We start from the raw sequence: 18,619 nt of genomic DNA on the forward strand, positions 1-18,619 counted from the left end.
TGAAACAACACCTTTGCTACAATATGCAGTTAAAAGTTGATATTATATCCATCAGAAGGAGCACATTTCCATGTAGACTATGTGCATCTTGTAAATATATTTCCAACAGTAGATACTTTTTACATCCAATTTCTGGAAGAAAATATTTTTGTAAAAGATATGCTGACTGTTAGACAAAGCATGTGATATACATCACTATTTGTAATTCCTGTGATGCATTCTATGTTGGAAACACTGACAGACAACTTAAGGAACGGATATCTAAACGTCAACGATATCCATTTAAATGAAGAGCCCTTTAACTAGACACATATTTTGAATAAAGACCATGGCTTTAAGTTTATGATGATACAAGTTATGATGGACAATGTCCAAGGAGGTGACTCTTTTGGTAGAACTTAACATGAGGAAATGGGTTGGATTTTTGAAATCCAGGCTGATAAACCACCTGTGTTGAATGGGAACATATCACTAAAGCCTGCCCTAAAAGGGCGTAAACTACATAAATTAATAAAATAGGTAGTGGTTGAATTTTATGAATGAAGACTCTTTGAATGGACATCCCATAAAGCACTTTGATGGGTGTGTTTCTTTAAGGCTACGTTGATTGGCTAAAGAACATCTTGATCTTAAATAAGATTTGTGACGACCGTGCCCTGGCCCAGCAATCAAGGAGCCTTAATCCTCACCACTAACACCAGGGAGGTTGTCTCCTAGAAGAGGAAAGGATAACTAACACACACAGTAAAGTACAATTTCCCTTAAGTGCATACTGAGATCACAGTCAGTTTGAGGCTGGTTGCCCTCTTGCTCACCAGGTCCCCAGTAAGACTCCCCACTGGCACAGTTATAGGGTCCAGGTCTCAGCCTAGCTGGGCAAGCTAAAACCTCCAGTACCCTCTCTGTCCAAACAGTGCATCGTGTCCCTGCCAAGTAGCTGACACAACACACACACACACTTTGAGATAAGTATTTATACAACTTCACAGACTCTCCTGTGAAAGGCTGAAACAGATTCTCCAGCTGTGCCCCTTTACCCAGACTATGCGGTAGAAATTACTGCCACCAACCAGTTAATAATATCAGCTACTAAAAGGCCATTAAAAGGGTGTCCAATTATTACTGTGCAATATTAATATCCAATGGTAGTATGACTAAACAGTCTCAAGGCTTAATTTGGAGTGACTTAGACAGCAAACTCTATAAATATGCAATTTATTCTAGAGCTTATCGCTACACAAAGCAGCTACAGCTAGAAGGTTTTAAAAATATTTAATAATAAATAATTAAAACACAAGACAAAACTACTACATCACAGAGATATCTAAGAGTTCAGAGATCACAAGAAACTTAAAATAATACAGTATGACAGGTCTGATTTCAAAGAAAAATACCTAATTAATCTTTACTAGCTTTAACTATTCCTACAAGAAATCACAGTACTAAAAACTTATATGTGAACATAAGGAGAGTGCTGGTAAGTTGGATATCAAGATCAAAATGCTCACCCAGTCTCTCTCTGAGACACAGTTTATAAAATATCACTAACAAACATGTCTCTGGGTCCTCCCCAGATTACATAATTTTTGGCACTTAGGTTTTCCCAGTATTCATATTGCATCATCTTGACACCTGCTCTGAGTTCCCAGGCTAATAGAAACTCCATTTACATTATTTAGCAAGCTAACACCTGCATAGGAGAATACAACAATAAAAGGTATTTCACATATACACTCTAGCAATTAGTCCTTAGTTAACACAATAGACAGAATGTCTTCAGCCAGCCTGACCGGAACCAACTTTAAAGATCAAAGAATGTCATAAAATCATTTCAATTTCAAAAGACAAATTTGAAAGGCTTGACACAGTTTTTCTTTATAGCAAGGTGGCAATGTTGTAACTATCTTGAAGTTCACATTTTACAGTTTTTCTTTCATTTAAAAACACAAGCCTGTATTTTAAATGTATTTATACGGTTGATAGAATTATATAGCAAATTCTGTTTGACTAGACTGGCAGCCTTCGCCCATCTCTCCACAATCATCACATGTCCCCCCCCAGGGGAACTCAAGCAAGTTTTTCAAGTGCCCCTTGAGAAACATTGCTTGAGAGTGTCAGGTCTATCTGGGTGTACGTCACCCCATTCCCTGTCTTGGGAGCCCATCTTCATTGGAATTGCTGCACTGACATATCATATGCTTGCAACCCCAGACTCCATCTTAGCAACTTGGCATTTTGATGACTGGCTCTGTTTAACCATGTTAGAGGGTTGTGATCTGTCATCACAGTGAATTTTCTTCCATACAGATAAGGCTGAAGTTTTTGTAGTGCCCACACTATGGCTAGACATTCCTTTTCTACTGCTGCATAGTATTCCTCCCTGGGTTGGAGCCTATGACTGAGGTAAACCACTGGGTGCTCTTCTCCCTCTGAAGAACTCTGGCTAAGTACAGCCACCACCCCATAGTTTGAAGCATCCACCTGCACAACAAAGTCTTTGCTGTAGTCTGGACTGGCTAACACAGGGGGTCCTCCCAAAGCTTCCTTAAGCTTCTGAAATGCCTGCTCACATGCTGGGATCCACACTACCTTATCTGGCCTGTCCTTCCTTGTCAGGTCTGTGTGGGGAGCAGCAATGGTACTAGAATTGGAAACAAACTTTCTGTAGTACCCTGCTGTCCCCAAAAATGCCCTCACCTGCTTTTTGGTAACTGGTGCAAGCCATGCCTGAATAGCTTCCATTTTGGCAGGTTCTGGCCTTATCTTAGCACTCCCCACTCTATGTCCTAGGTAAGAGACCTCTGCCATACCCACCTGACATTTGCTTGGCTTAATGGTCAACCCTGCCCTCTATAGTCTGCCCAGCACCTCCCTGATATGCTGAAGGTGCTCTTGCCAGGAATGGCTGTAGATAGCAATATCATCCATGAAAGCAAGGGCAAACCCTCCTGCTCCTGCTAAGATATGATCTACCAGCCTCTGGAAAGATGCTGGGGCATTATTCATTCCAAAGGGCATCTTTGTGAACTCATACAAGCTAAAAGGAGTCACAAAGGTTGACTTCTCTCTAGCACTGGGAGTCAAGGGCACCTGCCAGTAACCCTTGGTAAGATCAATGGTTGTAAGATACTTAGCCCCAACCAGCTGCTCTAGGTCCTCATCTATCCTAGGCATGGGGTAAGCATCCGACTCTGTGTGACTATTTAATTTCCTGTAATCCACACAGAACCTGGTGCTGCCATCCATCTTTGACACCAACCCTACTGGTGAGGCCCAGGGACTGTTGGACTCTTGAATCACCCCTAGTTCCAAAATACCCTGTACCTCTTCCTTCAGAGTCTGTTTGACTCTCTCAGGCACCCTATAAGGGGCCTGCCTGATAGGCCTTTGGGGTCCTGTATCTACCTGGTGCTGCACCAGATGGGTGCTCCCTGTTTTCCCAGTGAACATGCCCCCAAACTCCTGCAACACTGCTGGCATTTCTCGAACCTGGGTAGGCGATAGCTGCTGGGACATTGCTACCCCTTCCACCAAGGTGTCAGCCTGAGCCTCACTGAGGAGATCAGTCACAAGTTCTCTCTGAGACTCCTCCTGCAATCCACTGCAAATGTCAGCACAAGGGCCTCCCTATCGTGGTAAGGTTTCATCATGTTAACATGGTACAATTTGTGCCCCTGCCATTTGCCTAGCACTTCCACCATGTAGTTAATATCACTTACCTTTCTTACCACCATGTAGGGTCCCTCCGAAGCTGCTTGCAACTTGTTGTGTCTGACAGGAATGAGAACCATCACATGCTGCCCTACAGCATAGTCTCTAACTCAAGCATTCCTGTCATACCGGTCCTTTTTCTGTTGTTGGGCTTTTGCCAGGTTCTCCTGGGCCGAGCCCATGAGTTCCCTGAGCCTTGTCCTGAGGGTTAGGACATATGTCACAACAGACTCCTTGTGAGACTCACACTCACCTTCCCACTCATCTTGAATTAAATCTAGAGGTCCCCTCACCCTATGCCCATACAGCAACTAAAAGGGTGAAAAACCTGTGGATTCCTGGGGAACCTCTCTGTAAGCAAATAACAGATGGGGCAAATATTTGCCCCACTCCCTCTTAAACTGATCTGCAAATGCCAGTAGCATGGACTTGATTGTAGAGTTTAACCACTCAACAAGACCATTAGTCTGGGGATGGTAGGGGGTGATCTTCATGTGCTTCACTCCACAGAAGTTCCACAGACAAGCCAGTAGGTCTGACATAAAATTGGCACCTTTGTCAGACAGTATTTCCCTTGGGAAACCTACCCTGCTGAAAATCTCTAGCAAAGCATTTGCCACCTTCTCTGCCTCAATGGAGGACAAAGCCAATGCCTCAGGGTATCGTGTAGCATAATCTACAATCACTAGGATATACTTTTTCCCTGTGGAACTTGGGGTACTCAAAGGACCCACAATATCCATAGCTACCCTCTGAAATGGCCCCTCAATCACAGGCAAAGGCATCAAAGGAGCTCTCACCTTGTCACCTGCATTGTCTACCTTTTGGCACTGCTCACAGGTCCTGTAGTACCCTGTTACATCTCTGGAAATTCCAGGCCAATAGAGGTTTTGCATAATATGCCTCTTTGTACATTTTATGCCCATATGACCTGCAAAGGGAATATTATGGACTATGGCTAGAAGTGCCAGATGGTAAGCTCTAGGCACTACCAACTGCTGTACTCTCTCACTTTCTAGCCCTCCCTCAGGGGTCCACTCTCTCTACAGTAACCCTTTGTTCCATTATACAGATTCCCCTTTCCCTTGAGAATCAGGTGTCTCCCAAGCTACCTGCCTCAGGCCTTGCAATGTAGGGTCTGAGAGCTGAGCCTGTCTCAAGCCTCTCCTTGTAACCCTTCCCAACTGTCCTTCCACAGGAAGTCTGCCATCCTCTGACAGCGGTGCCTCATTGTCAGCCTGGGTACTACTACTCACCTCTACCTTTGCAGTTACCCTGTCCAAGGGAACATCAGTACCCACAAGCAGCTGTGGCTCACATTCAGTCTCACTGCTACAGCATTGCTCACTCCCTGAAGTAACCACCTTAGCAGTCCTGGCTGCAAGTATGCAGTCTGTCTGGGTCTCCCCCATGCTACCAGACCCACATGCTTGTCTCCTAGCCTCACTGCATGTAACTGCATAAGTACATAGTACTGCCTCATCCAAATCCTTCCCTCCCAGGACATCTACAAGATGATAGTTCCATACCCCTGTTGTCTCAAGACAACCTAGTTTTGGCATTTTGTCTTTACCACTTACTGGCTCCCTCACCTTTGGTTCCCCACCTTGCCTCCATGGACATCTGTATGCCACATGGCCCCACTGGTTGCATTCAAAACATTTAACCATAGCTCCTGGACATGTACCTGGACTAGTGGCTTCCCCTACTAAGGCGGATTCTGTTGGGGCACTCTGTGCTGCCCACCATGTGTTCCTTTAGTTCCATGAGCAGTACTAGGGGTTCCTTTCCTGTGCAGGTCTGATCTGCTTGCTAGGTATAGGTCACCCTTCTTCCCCAATTATTCTGAAGTAGCACACTGTCTGTCAGCTAACCAGATCCTCATGTCCTCCGGCAAAGTTCTAAGGGCTTGTTCCCTTGCCAAAAGGTCTGCCAGCCCTTTAAAAGTGGTGACCTGACATCCACTCAGACAGCTATGAAAATAAGTGCTCAGGTCAACAACATATTCACATACATTTTCATCTGCCTTGCTTCTATGCTCTCAAAATGTTTTCCTATACATTTCTGGTGTTAGCTTAAAACATTCTAATAAATGTCATTTTACAGCAATATAATCAAAACAGTCAGTGTCATGCATTTTTGCTAAAGAAGTTACAGCTTTAGCATGGAGTAAGGGGGTTAGGTACCATACCCAGAGCCCTTGGACAACTTCATACTGTTTACATACCCGCTCAAACATAAGAATGAAGTTATCAAAATTATCCCCCTCTTTAAACTGTGGAAGAAATTTACTGACCTTTTGTGCTTCTGGGGTCCAGTTACTCCCTTCCCCATTATCTCCATGACTCTGATGAAGAGTCAGCATTTCCCTCTCATGCCTCCTCTGCTGTTCATTCTCCTCAGCTTGTAGACTCCTCATTTTCTCGGCTGCTTCTAGTTCCATACACCTGGCCTCCAACTCAAGTCTCTTTAGCTCCAGCTGGATTTTTAAGTCCACTGCAGAAAAGTTGAGCTGTCCATTCTCTGAGGATATTGTATCTCCACTGTCAGTCTGATTGTCCTCCAGGCTGCTGTTTTCTGATGCATCTGTAACCAAGGCTACAGTCAGGTCTGCTTTAGTCAGGTTTCAATGCACCCATCCCCTAGCCGGGCACATCTTCGCCAGCTGGCTGCTTGTCAGCTTTCCATACTCTTCTGCTGACATGCTGCCTGCTCACCCTATCTAACCCTAAGCTAACAAAATAAACAAAATAATTGTGATATGAACTCTGAGTATACCACTGCGTGGCTGTTTTAGAGTACAAAACACTTTTAGAGATCACGGTACATAAGCTACAGGAATTTGCTCTACCCCACACCACTGCAAGCCAATTAGTATGTGAAGTAGATCCCACCACTGCCAAACACTTGTGACAACTGTGCCCTGGCCCAGCAATCAAGGAGCCTCAGTCCTCACCACTAACACCAGGGAGGTCTTCTCCTTGAAGTGGAAAGGATAACTAACACACACAGTAAAGTACAATTTCCCTTAAGTGCACACAGAGATCACATTCAGTCTGGGTCTGGTTGCTCCCTTGCTCACCAGGTCCCCAATAAGACTCCCCACTGGCCCGGCTATAGGGTCCAGGTCTCAGCCTAACTGAGCAAGCTAAATCCTCCAGTACTTTTTCTGTCCAGCCAGTGCTTTGTGTCCCTGCCAAGTAGCTGACACAACACACACACACACACTTTGAGATAAGTATTTATACAACTTCACAGACTCTCCTGGGAAAGGCTGACACAGATTCTCCAGCTGTGCCCCTTTACACAGACTATCCAGTAGTAATTACTACCACCACCAAGTTAATAATCTCAGCTACTAAAAGGCCCTTAAAAGGGTGTCCAATTATTACTGTGCAATATTAATATCCACTGGTAGTATGACTAAACAGTCTCTAGGCTTAATTTGGAGTGACTTAGCAAACTCTGTAAATATGCAATGTATTCTAGAGCTTATCTCTACACAAAGCAGCCACAGGTAGAAGGTTTTACAAATATTTAATAATAAATAATTAAAACACAAGACAAAACTACTACACCACAGAGATATCTAAGAGCTCAGAGATCACACAGAAACTTAAAATAATACAGTAGGACAGGTCTGATTTCAAAGAAAAATACCTAATTAATCTTTACTAGCTTTAACTATTCCAACAAGAAATCATAGCGCTAAAACCTTACATGTGAGTATAAGGAGAGTGATGGTAAGTTGGATATCAAGATCAAAATGCTCCCCAAGTCTCTCTCTGTGACACAGTTTATTAAACATCACTAACAAACATGTCTCTGGGTCCTCCCCAGATTGCATCATTTTTGACACTTAGGTTTTTCCAGTATTCATATTGCATCATCTTGACACCTGCTCTGAGTTCCCAGGCTAATACAAACTCCATTTACATTATTTAGCAAGCTAACACCTGCACAGGAGAATACAACAATAAAAGGCATTTCACATATACAGTCTAGCAATTAGTCCTTAGTTAGCACAATAGACAGAATGTCTTCAGCCAGCCTGACCGGAACCATCTTTAAAGATCAAAGAATGTCATAAAATCATTTCAAGTTCAAAAGACAAATTTGAAAGGCTTGACTTTATTTTTCTTTACAGCAAGGTGACAATGTTGTAACAATCTTGAAGTTCACATTTTACAGTGTTTTTCTTTCATTTAAAAACACAAGCCTGTATTTTACATTTATTTATACAGTTGATAGAATTATATATCAAATTCTATTTGACTAGGCTGGTAACCTTCGTCCATCTCTCCCCAATCGTCACAAGAGTATTTTGATTTTAATGGGTTAATTGATCTGATGAAGGGTTCAGAGTAACCTGAAAGTGCTCATCTCACTATTGATTTACTCATTTTACTATAAGCCGCTGTGGTGCAGCGGTAGCGTTGTCGTCTCGCAGCAAGAGGTTCTCCCATTCGATTCTCAGCTGGAGCACCTTATGTGTGGATTCTGCATGTCCTCCCCATGGTTAATTGGTGTTCAAAAGACATGCATGAATGGGTGTGCCTTCGTTGAAGGTTGGGCATCGGGCTGGCACCTCGTCATCATAAAAATCGACTGCCAATCATTAGTGGACCGGAGTTCCGCTGTTGCGACCCTTAACTGGGAAAAGCCAAAAGAAAAACAACAACTTGGTTGGACTTGTCTTCATTTGTTTTTATTTTAGAATTAAAATGACTTTTTATACTTAATGCCATGGTGACCACACTGATATTTTTTTAGACTTTGATATATATATATATATATATATATATATATATATATATATATATATAGATGTATATATAGCTATGTACATATATCTATAGTAGAATTTAGGGCATAACACACATTTTTAATACATTTTTTACATGAATATATATTACAAATGTTTTATATAAATTTGAAAAGTGTAAAACCTGCTCAGATATGAATACAGAAAGGTTGCCCAGATCAATCCCACAGAGTTGGACATAGATTAAGAAGGTCCCAAAATTTCAACTAAATTCCTCTGCAATTTTTTTTTTGTAATTTTCCAGTGACGCTATATAGTGAAGTAAGTACTAGAGAGACAGGAAATTGCATTTTTAAAGGGGTGCATAACATAATAGGCTGTGTAGCTCTGTGTTAGTGCAGTTGTGCAGGGGAATCACCTACATAGTGAATGTGAACAGCAGGACAACACAATACACATGCTGGTAGAAATACTACACAAGGCTAATTTGAGGTATACTGAAAGTGCAAAGATGGGGTAGCACTATAAATCATACATTGCAATAATTTCTTATGCATTGTAACTCAGAGATCCCAGAAATGTCTACATTGTAATGAGCAGCATAATTCAGCAAGTAAATGAACTGCGTTATGCATTGTTTTCCATTTCTTCATGCTACTTCTCATTTGCACCCCATTTGTGTCTCATAGTCAGTGGCAGCAGTATGCTGGGTGTGTAACAGAATATTAAGCTAATGCATGTGGGTGTGTAAAAAGGCTGAGAGATGATGGGCTGTGTTTGCGTGGCAGTAGAACTCATGTACTTGTCCACCTGCACATCTTTAAGTTGGATTTAGTATAGATTTTGTAGACATCCTGGGAACTGAATTAGTACTCTTACTCCTACTGCACAGATCTTTTCTGTATTTCATTTTTAAATAAACTGAACACTACCTATGACACATCACTTCTAACATCCTACTTCAACACTGATTTTAAAGCATCATTGTTAATGTATTTGAATATCTTTGTGTTTATCCAGAGAAGCCTATTTGTTCAGCACTTCCCCCATGTTGTTCACATCCTCACTGCAGATAGCATTTCATAGGCTATGCACATGCAAGTAATAAGGACATGCATGATGGACAGATCAGTTGTGAAAAAAAAGACTAGACTGCAAGATACAAAAATATATTCTAAAATATTTTGCTTACTGGGATAAAACAGTGAGTCATCTGCTCATTCCTGTTTCTGCTGCAGTATAAAATGTTTCCTAGTTCACCTGTAGTAGAGTAAACCTCAGTGCTGCTTATCAAAGCCCATTAGGGATCAAGGGTCCCTGCTCAGGACTAACTGAAGAAAACAAAAGGAGGATAAGCTGTGAGTGGCATACCCAAAACTTGGTGTAACATTTAAACGTATGAAGTCTAAAAAACAGCCAATAAAAACTGCAATAGATTCTAAGTAAAAACTAAATAATCAGCCATTAAAGGTTTCCTAGATCTATATTTATTACAGCGGGCACTTTCTTCAATTAGCAGGCATCATCAGATCAACTTTCATAAATTAACTGATGTCATCAGATCATTCTGTTGATTTATAGGCTCATAGGTTCATAGGTAGGTACTAGGCTATCTGCCCGAGGGCATTTATAAGCCTAGCCAGAGTGCGTCAGCTTTTGTCGCCCCATTGATTAATTAACTGAGCCTCTGTCAAGAAGAGCCAATAAAGTGATCCCACGGGTGTATTTTCTGTTACCCATCCACTCGTCAAGGTTTCTCTTGAAGAGTGTTAGTGAAGGGCTCTGCCTAATGTAGTTAGGAATTTTGTTGCAAAGCATGGGGAGTCTCTGTGACAGGACTCTATCCCACCAGCATGTTCTATTTATTGTTGTGACGAGATTTAGCTTACTAGAGCGTGTGTCTCACAGTGACTTGGATTTCTTTAGGTGGAGCATGTCCACCAATTCTAAGTTGAACATGGCTTTGTAAGTCAGGCAGAGATCACCTCTGAGTAAGAGATATGCCACTGAGTACAGCCGGAGTTTTTTCAGTCGGGTTGCATAGGACATATGTTTGAGGCCAGTAATTCTCTTGGTGAGGTACTTTTGTGGTCTTTCCAGCTGTTGGAAGTGTCTTGTGAGGTACATCCCAAATGGGGCATTGTACTCTATGATGGGTCTGATGAGTGCCGAGTAGAGGGGCACTATAACCTCTTTATTTCTAGATGCAAACCCTTTAGTAATTAGATGGGCCACATAGAAGGATTTCCTAACTACTTTGGCAATATGATTGTCAAAGGAGAGATTACTATCTACCTGGGCCCCCAGATCTCTTATTACCTCTTCTGTATTAAGGGGGCTGCCACCTATGTGTTAATTCGTGGGTGTTTTGTTTTTCCCAAATGAGATGACTATGCATTTTTTTGTCATTTACATTGAGGCCATGACCTTGACACCAGATGTCTGTCTCAGTAAGGCCCTTTTGGAGGATGTCCATGTCAGCCGGAGAGTCAATTATGGCTCCCAGTTTGCAGTCACTGGCGAACTTGGTTAGCCATAGTCCTCCTGCGTTTGCCTGTACATCTGAGAAGTATATGCCAAACAGTAGGGGTCCCAGGACTGACCCTTGTGGGACATCACTTGTGACTGGTTTAGAGTTGGATCTTGAGCCCACTATTCTTACCGTGTGAGTTCTGTCTGTAAGCCAGTTGGCAACCCATCTCGTGACGTAGGGGTTTTTGTTCAGGCTGTTGAGTTTTTCTGTAATACCCAAGTGAGGAATGATGTCAAAAGCCTTGGTGAGGTCAAGGTAGGCTGTGTGAACCACCTTTCTCTCATCTATGGCCTTGGTGACTGTCTCAAAGCAGTCAACCAGGTTTGATCTGCCCTTAACAAAGCTGAACTGGGTCGGGTCAAGTGTTTGGAGGTTTCCAATGTCTTGTTAATAAGTTCCATAATGCTTCACTCCATAGCCTTGCAGACCAGGCTAGTCAGGCTTATGGAGCGATAGTTACCAGGGTCAGTTGTGGCCCCTCCTTTGTGGAGAGGAATAACCATTGCTGTGTGCCATTCTATGGGAATGTAGCCTGTGGAGAGGCTGAGGTTGAACAGCGTGTTTAGGTGGGGGGTTAGTTTGCTGTGTAGTTCATGCAAGATGCAGCCTGGGACACCATCTGGCCCCATTGATGCTATGTTTTTGGCTTTTGTAAGGGCTGTTTTTACCAGTGCGTCTGAGATTTCTGGGACACTACACTTTTCCGGTATTGTTGTGGGCCCTTTTGGGGGTGAGAGGGGGGTGAAGTTTGCACTGAATCTATCTGCCAGGATGTTGGCAATATCAGTAGGTTCAGTATAATTTGTGCTATTTTGCACTAGCTCAGTGCATATCTGCGAGTTGCCACTTAGATTCTTAACATAGCTAAAGAAAGCTTTGTGGTTATCTTTTGAGTCCTTGGCTATTTTTCTTTCGAAGTTAACCTTGGATGATTTTATGAGGGACCTTGGTTTCTTACTGATACTGATCACGAATGTCTTTCCTTCTTGGGATTTGCTTTTTTTCTGAACTAGTTTCCTCCTTTTATTGTATAGCCTGTTTATTGCATGGGTCCACCAGACTGGTTTCCTTTTCTTAGAGGAGTGAGTCTTGGTTTTGCTAGGGATGGCATGATCCATGCATTCTTGTAGGTGCTCATAGAGTGTAGTTGTAAAGGTTTCTGCATTTGGGCAGCATTATCCTTTAGTGCGGGGGCTGTAAAACTTGCCGCCTCTGTCTTAAGTAAGGTGAAGTTTGCTTTAGAAAAGGATTTTACTGTGGTTTCCTTAGTTGGGGGTGGTGGTGGGGTGTGGACATCTGGAGTAATTAGTTTATGGTCTGATCTAACCAGTGACGGTTTGACCTCCGGTGTGGAACACCTGTTGCCCATGTTGGTGATGACCAGGTCCAATATGTTTTCACCTCTGTTAGGGGAGTTTACCAGCTGATTCAGGGTGTTTGAGTTGATGAATTCCAGGAAGCACGGGGCCTTGAGTAGTTTTCCCAGTTTATGGCAGGGTAATTGAAATCACCCAATATCAGGGTGTTCGGTAGGACCTTCATGTTTTCCAGTGTCTCCAGAAAGGTGGAGTGGTGTTCCTGGGTAATGGAGGGTGACCTGTAGCAGGCCATAATTTACATTGCAGATTTGCCCAATGTTAGTTGCACATGGATGATCTCAGAGGTATCATGCTGCGCCACTAACCTGGAGGTGTAGGTATCCTTGATGAATATGGATACACCCCCTCCTTTTGTGTTTCGGTCCGTGTTTTGTGGCCGAAGCATGTGGTATGAATTGTAGCCCAGTAGTGCTGGGGTGCACTCTGCAGCCTTGAACCAGGTTTCAGTTACTGCACAGATGTCGACATTCTCCCTACTGAGGAGTGCTTTGAGCGCGTGCATTTTGAGATTTAAACTCCTGGCATTGAGTAGCATAACCCTCAATTTTTTGTTAATAGTGCTGTTTACTGAGGTGGGTTTGACTTTTGAGCCCTGCCTAAAAAAGACACTATGGGGGCAACAAGAGCCTTGGCCAGTATTCGAAAGCCTAGGGGTGACAGGTTCAAGCCATCTCTTGCGAAGCAACACTGCTTGTCGAGCATGTCATCCCAGGCTGACAGACACTGGATCCTCTTTGAATGACACCAGAAGCTTAGCCAATTGTTCAAATTGATCATTTTTTCTTTATACTGAGGTATCATTCTTGGTGAGGGCAGAATGCTACTCAGGGTCAGGGTCATACCCGCCTGGGCTACATGATCGGAGAGCTCTTTCATGTCTCTTTTCATGTAGTCCAGGGAGTTACGTCTCAAGTCATTCACATCAACATGAACAATGACAGAGTCATATTTGTACTTGTTCTGGAGTGACCTGAGTTCTTGTGTTATGTGGTGGATTCTGGCTCCCAACAGGCAGCTAACAGTAACCTTCTCCCTGTCCAGTTTAGTGAGTGGGACATCAGTGTGCCTGACTATAGAGTCACCTATTACTTAGTGTGTTAGGTATGTTATTTCGCCTTAAGGGATGTGATTGTGAGGCACACTGATTTTGTGTTTTATGTGTTGTCTGGTTTGTGACGGGAGGTGCAGGTTGTTTGGGGGTCTGCTTTGGAGGTCTCTGATGCTTTTACAGGTTTTTATTTGGAGTCTCTGAGTATGATTTTGTGTATTTATGTGCATTTTTTGCCAGTGCTGGTTTAGTAGATCTATATGTGGCTGGCGGTGTGGTGCAAGTGTTAACCTTTTCCTCTTGACTGTCTGTTCCAGTCTTGGGTGGAGAGAGCTTAGCCTCCAGTTTGGCTGTATAATTGCATCTCTCACACATGTTAATGTTTTGTGGTAGGAGGAGAGGGTTGTCTGTGTACATGAGGCAGTTGTAATATTGCCTCAGGATACCCAGATTCACCAGCTGGACTGGTGAGTACACCTGAAATTGCCCTTTGGTCATGCCTGAATAGTAGGGTGAGCTTCTTAGTCACTTGGTTGGTGAGGGGTGAATAAAGAGCCTTACCCTGCTGGGCAAGCAAGTGTCAGGGTATATTAGTGCTTGCTATTAGGTCTGAGCAAGTGCTGGACTGTAGGATGCTTTTTGAGTGCTTAGGTTGAGAGTTAGACTAGTTTCAAGGGAAAAACTGAAGAGGAGACTTAGTGGAGCCAAGAATAATTTAACCCTAACTAATTGGCACTGCCAGGCACACAAAACCACGCAAACATATTTTTTATAGCAGGGAAATGAAAGAAATAGAAATTAGCCCAAAATGGCCAATACACTACTAACTTCTGGGCTGGAACCACTCCTCCAGGGACAGATAGGCTGCTCAAAGCTCCCCTCTCTCACAGGTGAACAGAGAAACTTCCTTCTATCCAAGTAAGGTATGGGCAACTCAGAAACTTGTAACACAGCCCTGAATTCAGCACCAGCCTGAAAACTGGACTATACCAGCTTAGAAAGGTGGGAAACAAGGAATTTTTTTTTTTTTTGAAATGAGGCAAAAACAGTAAAAAAATAAACTTAAAACAGCTTTAAACGACTACAAATGATCAGATATCGCACTTTAGTGTGTAGCTTACAACAGTTAAAAAAATTATTTAAACAAAAAATGACTTTTTAAAAGTGCAGGCAGTCAAATAAGTACAATATGTGAAAAAATCAAGCTTTTAAATCACAAACCAGAAAGTTGAAAGAGATGGACAAACTGCCCAAATGGTCAATAAACTACAATTTCTGGACCAAGAACCACTCCTCTTGTGGTAGACAGGCTACCTAGTGCTTATCACTCCCACTGATAAGCTAGAAGGCTTTTCTCCAACACAGAAAGGCTTGCAAGGCTCAGAAGCTCACCAAAAGTCCTGGTCACAGCAACTCTGTATATGAACTAGGCTAGTTAGAGGAAATATGGGAAACAAGCACAAGTATGGCTTTTAAACAGGAAAGTTGAAAGAGGGGGGAAAAACTGCCCAAACAGCCAATGGCTAAAATTTCTGGGCCAGGAAGCACTCCTCTTGTGGTAGATAGGCTACCTAATGCTTACCACTCCCACTGATAAGCTAGAAGGCTTCCCTCCAACACAGAAAGGCTTGGGGGGGGGGGGGGGCTCAGAAAGCTCAGGACAAAGAGTCCTGGATACAACAAATCTGTACCTGGACTACACTAGTTACAGGAAAGGCAGGGAACAAGTTCAAATGCAGGCTTTTAAGCCAGCAAGTTGAAAGAGATGGAAAACTGCCCAAATGGCCAATAAACTACAATTTCTGGGCCAAAATGCATTCTTCCCATGGAGGATAGGCTACCTAGTGCTTACCACTCCCACTGATAAGCTAGAAGGTCTCCCTCCAACGTAGAAAGGCTTGGGGGGCTCAGACACTTACCAGCAGTCCTAGATACAGCAAGTCTGTATCTGGACTAGACTAGTTACCGGAAAGGCGGAAACAAGTGTTCCGGCTTTTAAACCAGAAAGTTGAAAGATATGGAAAAAAAACTGCTCAAACGGCCAATAGAGTACAATTTCTGGGCCAGGAACCACTCCTCTTGTGGTAGATAGGCTACCTATTGTTTGCCACTCCCACTGATAAGCTAGAAGGCTTCCCTCCAGCACAGAAAGGCTTGGGGGGCTCAGAAGCTTACCAACAATCCTGGCTACAGCAACTCTGTATCCGGACAAATCTAGTTATAGGAAATGCAGAAAACAAGCACATGTGCTGCTTTCAAACCAGAAAGTTGAAAGAGATGGAAAAAACTGCTCAAACAGTTAATAGCTACAATTTCTGGGCCAGGGACCACTTCTCTTGTGATAGATAGGCTACCTAATGCTTACCACTCCAACTGATAAGGTAGAAGGCTTCCTTCCAACACAGAAAGGCTCAGAAGCTTACAAAGAGTCCTGGATACAGCAAATATGTACCTGGACTAGACTAGTAACAGGAAAGGCAGGAAACAAGCACAAACACAGGCTTTTAAACCAGAAAGTAGAAAGAGATGGAAAAACTGCCCAAATGGCTAATGGACTACAATTTATGGGTCAAAACCCACTTTTCCCCTGGTAGATAGGCTACCTAGTGCTTAACACTCCCACTGATAAGCTAGAAGGCTTCCCTTCAACACAGAAAGGTTTGGGAGGCTCAGAAGCTTACCAACAGCCCTGGATACAGCAAGTGTGTATCTGGACTAGACTAGTTACAGGAAAGGCAGGAAACAAGCTCAGAATTTTTTTTATTTTATTTTATTTTTTTTTATAGAAAAGCAGCTAAAACAGCAGTAAATACAATTCAAATTGCAGTGCAGGCTAGCCCTCTTGAGTGTGTAGTAATATTACAGCAAATACAGTTTAAATAAATGCAATTAAATTAACAAATGTCTGAAAAACAAGTGTAGAAGGCAATAAATTAGAAGGCTACTAACAAGCAGTAATAAGTGCAGAGTAAGAGCGACTGAACAGATAGCACGCAGAACAGCAACTAAGACAGTTACAGTAAGAGCAGCTGAATAAAGTATATATATATATATATATATATATATATATATATATATATATATTTATTTGATGAAAGCACTCATCCTGATAAACATGGATCAAAGAATCCTTTATAATGCCTGATCATTTGGCATTTATTTAGAAATGACTTCAGTTTTTTTATTGGCTAGCTTTTGGACTTCATACTTTTATCTCTTATACTGGATTACATCTATGCTACTCATGGCTTATCCTATTTTAGTTTATTGCTCTAATATGTTGTTGCCTGATATTTTCTCAATGATGTTTCACTAACTTTACTTTTTTATTGGTTACTTCAGTCTCCAGGACTATGCCTGACTTTTAAGTTCCCTGCTAAACATTTTGTAGTAGGACCAAACCTGTTAAGCAAGCTGGGAGTCCTCATTGTATAGCCTTCATTTATAATTATTCAAGGGAAGTTAGCCCTTTATGTTGGTTTGTTTAGCGATCCTGCTACTGTGTTTAGTTTATTTTGCTCATGCTTAATGCTGTAGACTGAGGGCAGTAGTCAAGAGATTTGCAATTCTTTACTGTTTGTCCACATATTCTGTTTCCTTTCTTTTGCATGTGATTGTTACTGGCCTGATTACACTGTTCTGGCTATTTTACAGCTTATTTACCATATTCTGGTATAGTACTTGGTAAGCAAACTCTTGGCACTGCCTTTGTACCCATGGGTTGTGCTTTCTGTATTGCATTTGGGAATAACGTTGAGTTACAAAAAGACTACTTCAAACTATTTTGCTTAGGCTAACTATACTGCCTTATTCTCACCTGGAATAAAACGAGTTGATCACAGTGCTCTCATGTCAACCAACTTTTGTACCTAATTTCCACATCTTGCAATGGAATTCCAAAAATGTATGGAACAACTGAATGAAACTGTCACTGCAGTATTTGACCAACACTTAACATTTATGTTGCCTGACATTATGTTCTATTTAATTTCTCCATTCTACACTGTTTTGTGTAAACATATTAATTGAAGAATTGGAATCACTTCAGATTTCTCAGTCCTTAGAAATCATAGTGAGCACTACAGTGTCCCAGATGGAGACCCTGCCGACTCTAACATTCATCAAGTAGTTACAGAACACATTAGTCTGCAAGCATCTTCTTCTCTCAGATAGGATTTCTTTCATGAAATCTACCATCTTTGACTTGTGTCACTATCAGACACTTAAGTAGCATTTTGCCTTATGGTATTTGGTCTTATGTCAGGTGACAATATATATATATATATATATATATATATATATATATATATATATATATATATATATATGGTGTCTCATATGAGATATCATGCTAGGGTACCCAGTGAACTCTTAAACCTTAGCTCTCACAACTGATGATTCCTTTGTCTTTTCAAATAAAAGTTTCCAAGGCCCACATGCCTCACTTATGATGGTGGTTCCATACTCCCACTTTTACTCTGGGCAGCCCATTCCAAGCTCCATCCTTGTAGTGCCTCTCACCATAGATGATTCTGCTATAGGGTGGAGCAAGATGGATGGCAGACACAGAGAGCAATCTGTACATTAAACATTCTACAAATGAAGGCAGCGCTATTTTTTCAGGCTTCCTAGGACTCCCTACATCAGAGTGGAATTGTCTTCTACATTAACAATGTGTCAGTGGTTTGTTACATAATCAACAGGGAATAACTGTCTCCTATCTTCTACATTAAAAGTATTGAAGCTGATTACATCAGCCATTCACTTTTTTGTAGCTAGCTGCTTTCCTTGGATGATCAATTTTCTAGGGAAGAGGCTTAGCTATTATTTGTGGTCATTCAGTCTATCAGTAGTGCAGAAACTTTTCAGTTGCTGTGGACACCTTGAGTTGAGCTGTTGCTTCCTTGACAGTTCAAAATGCAGCAATTTCACTTTCATGATACTCACACTGGAGGAAAACACAGTAGCAATGGTCTCATCTAGAAATGACCTGCAGGATGTCTTTGCATTTTTTACCATTTTTAACTTTTCCTGAAATTCATACAGAAAGCAAGGCAGGATAAAACCAAGGTTATTTTCATAGCCCATTGTGGCCAAAATATTTTAGCTGCAGTCTGTTGTGGTCTCATTTTCTAAAACGCATCTGCATCAGTGGCCCTTGATATGAGGCCTCAGCTAGACCA

Source organism: Protopterus annectens, chromosome 8.part1 (genome assembly GCF_019279795.1).
Source record: "Protopterus annectens isolate FY-2018-M chromosome 8.part1, PAN1.0, whole genome shotgun sequence".
Lineage (NCBI taxonomy): Eukaryota > Metazoa > Chordata > Ceratodontiformes > Protopteridae > Protopterus > Protopterus annectens.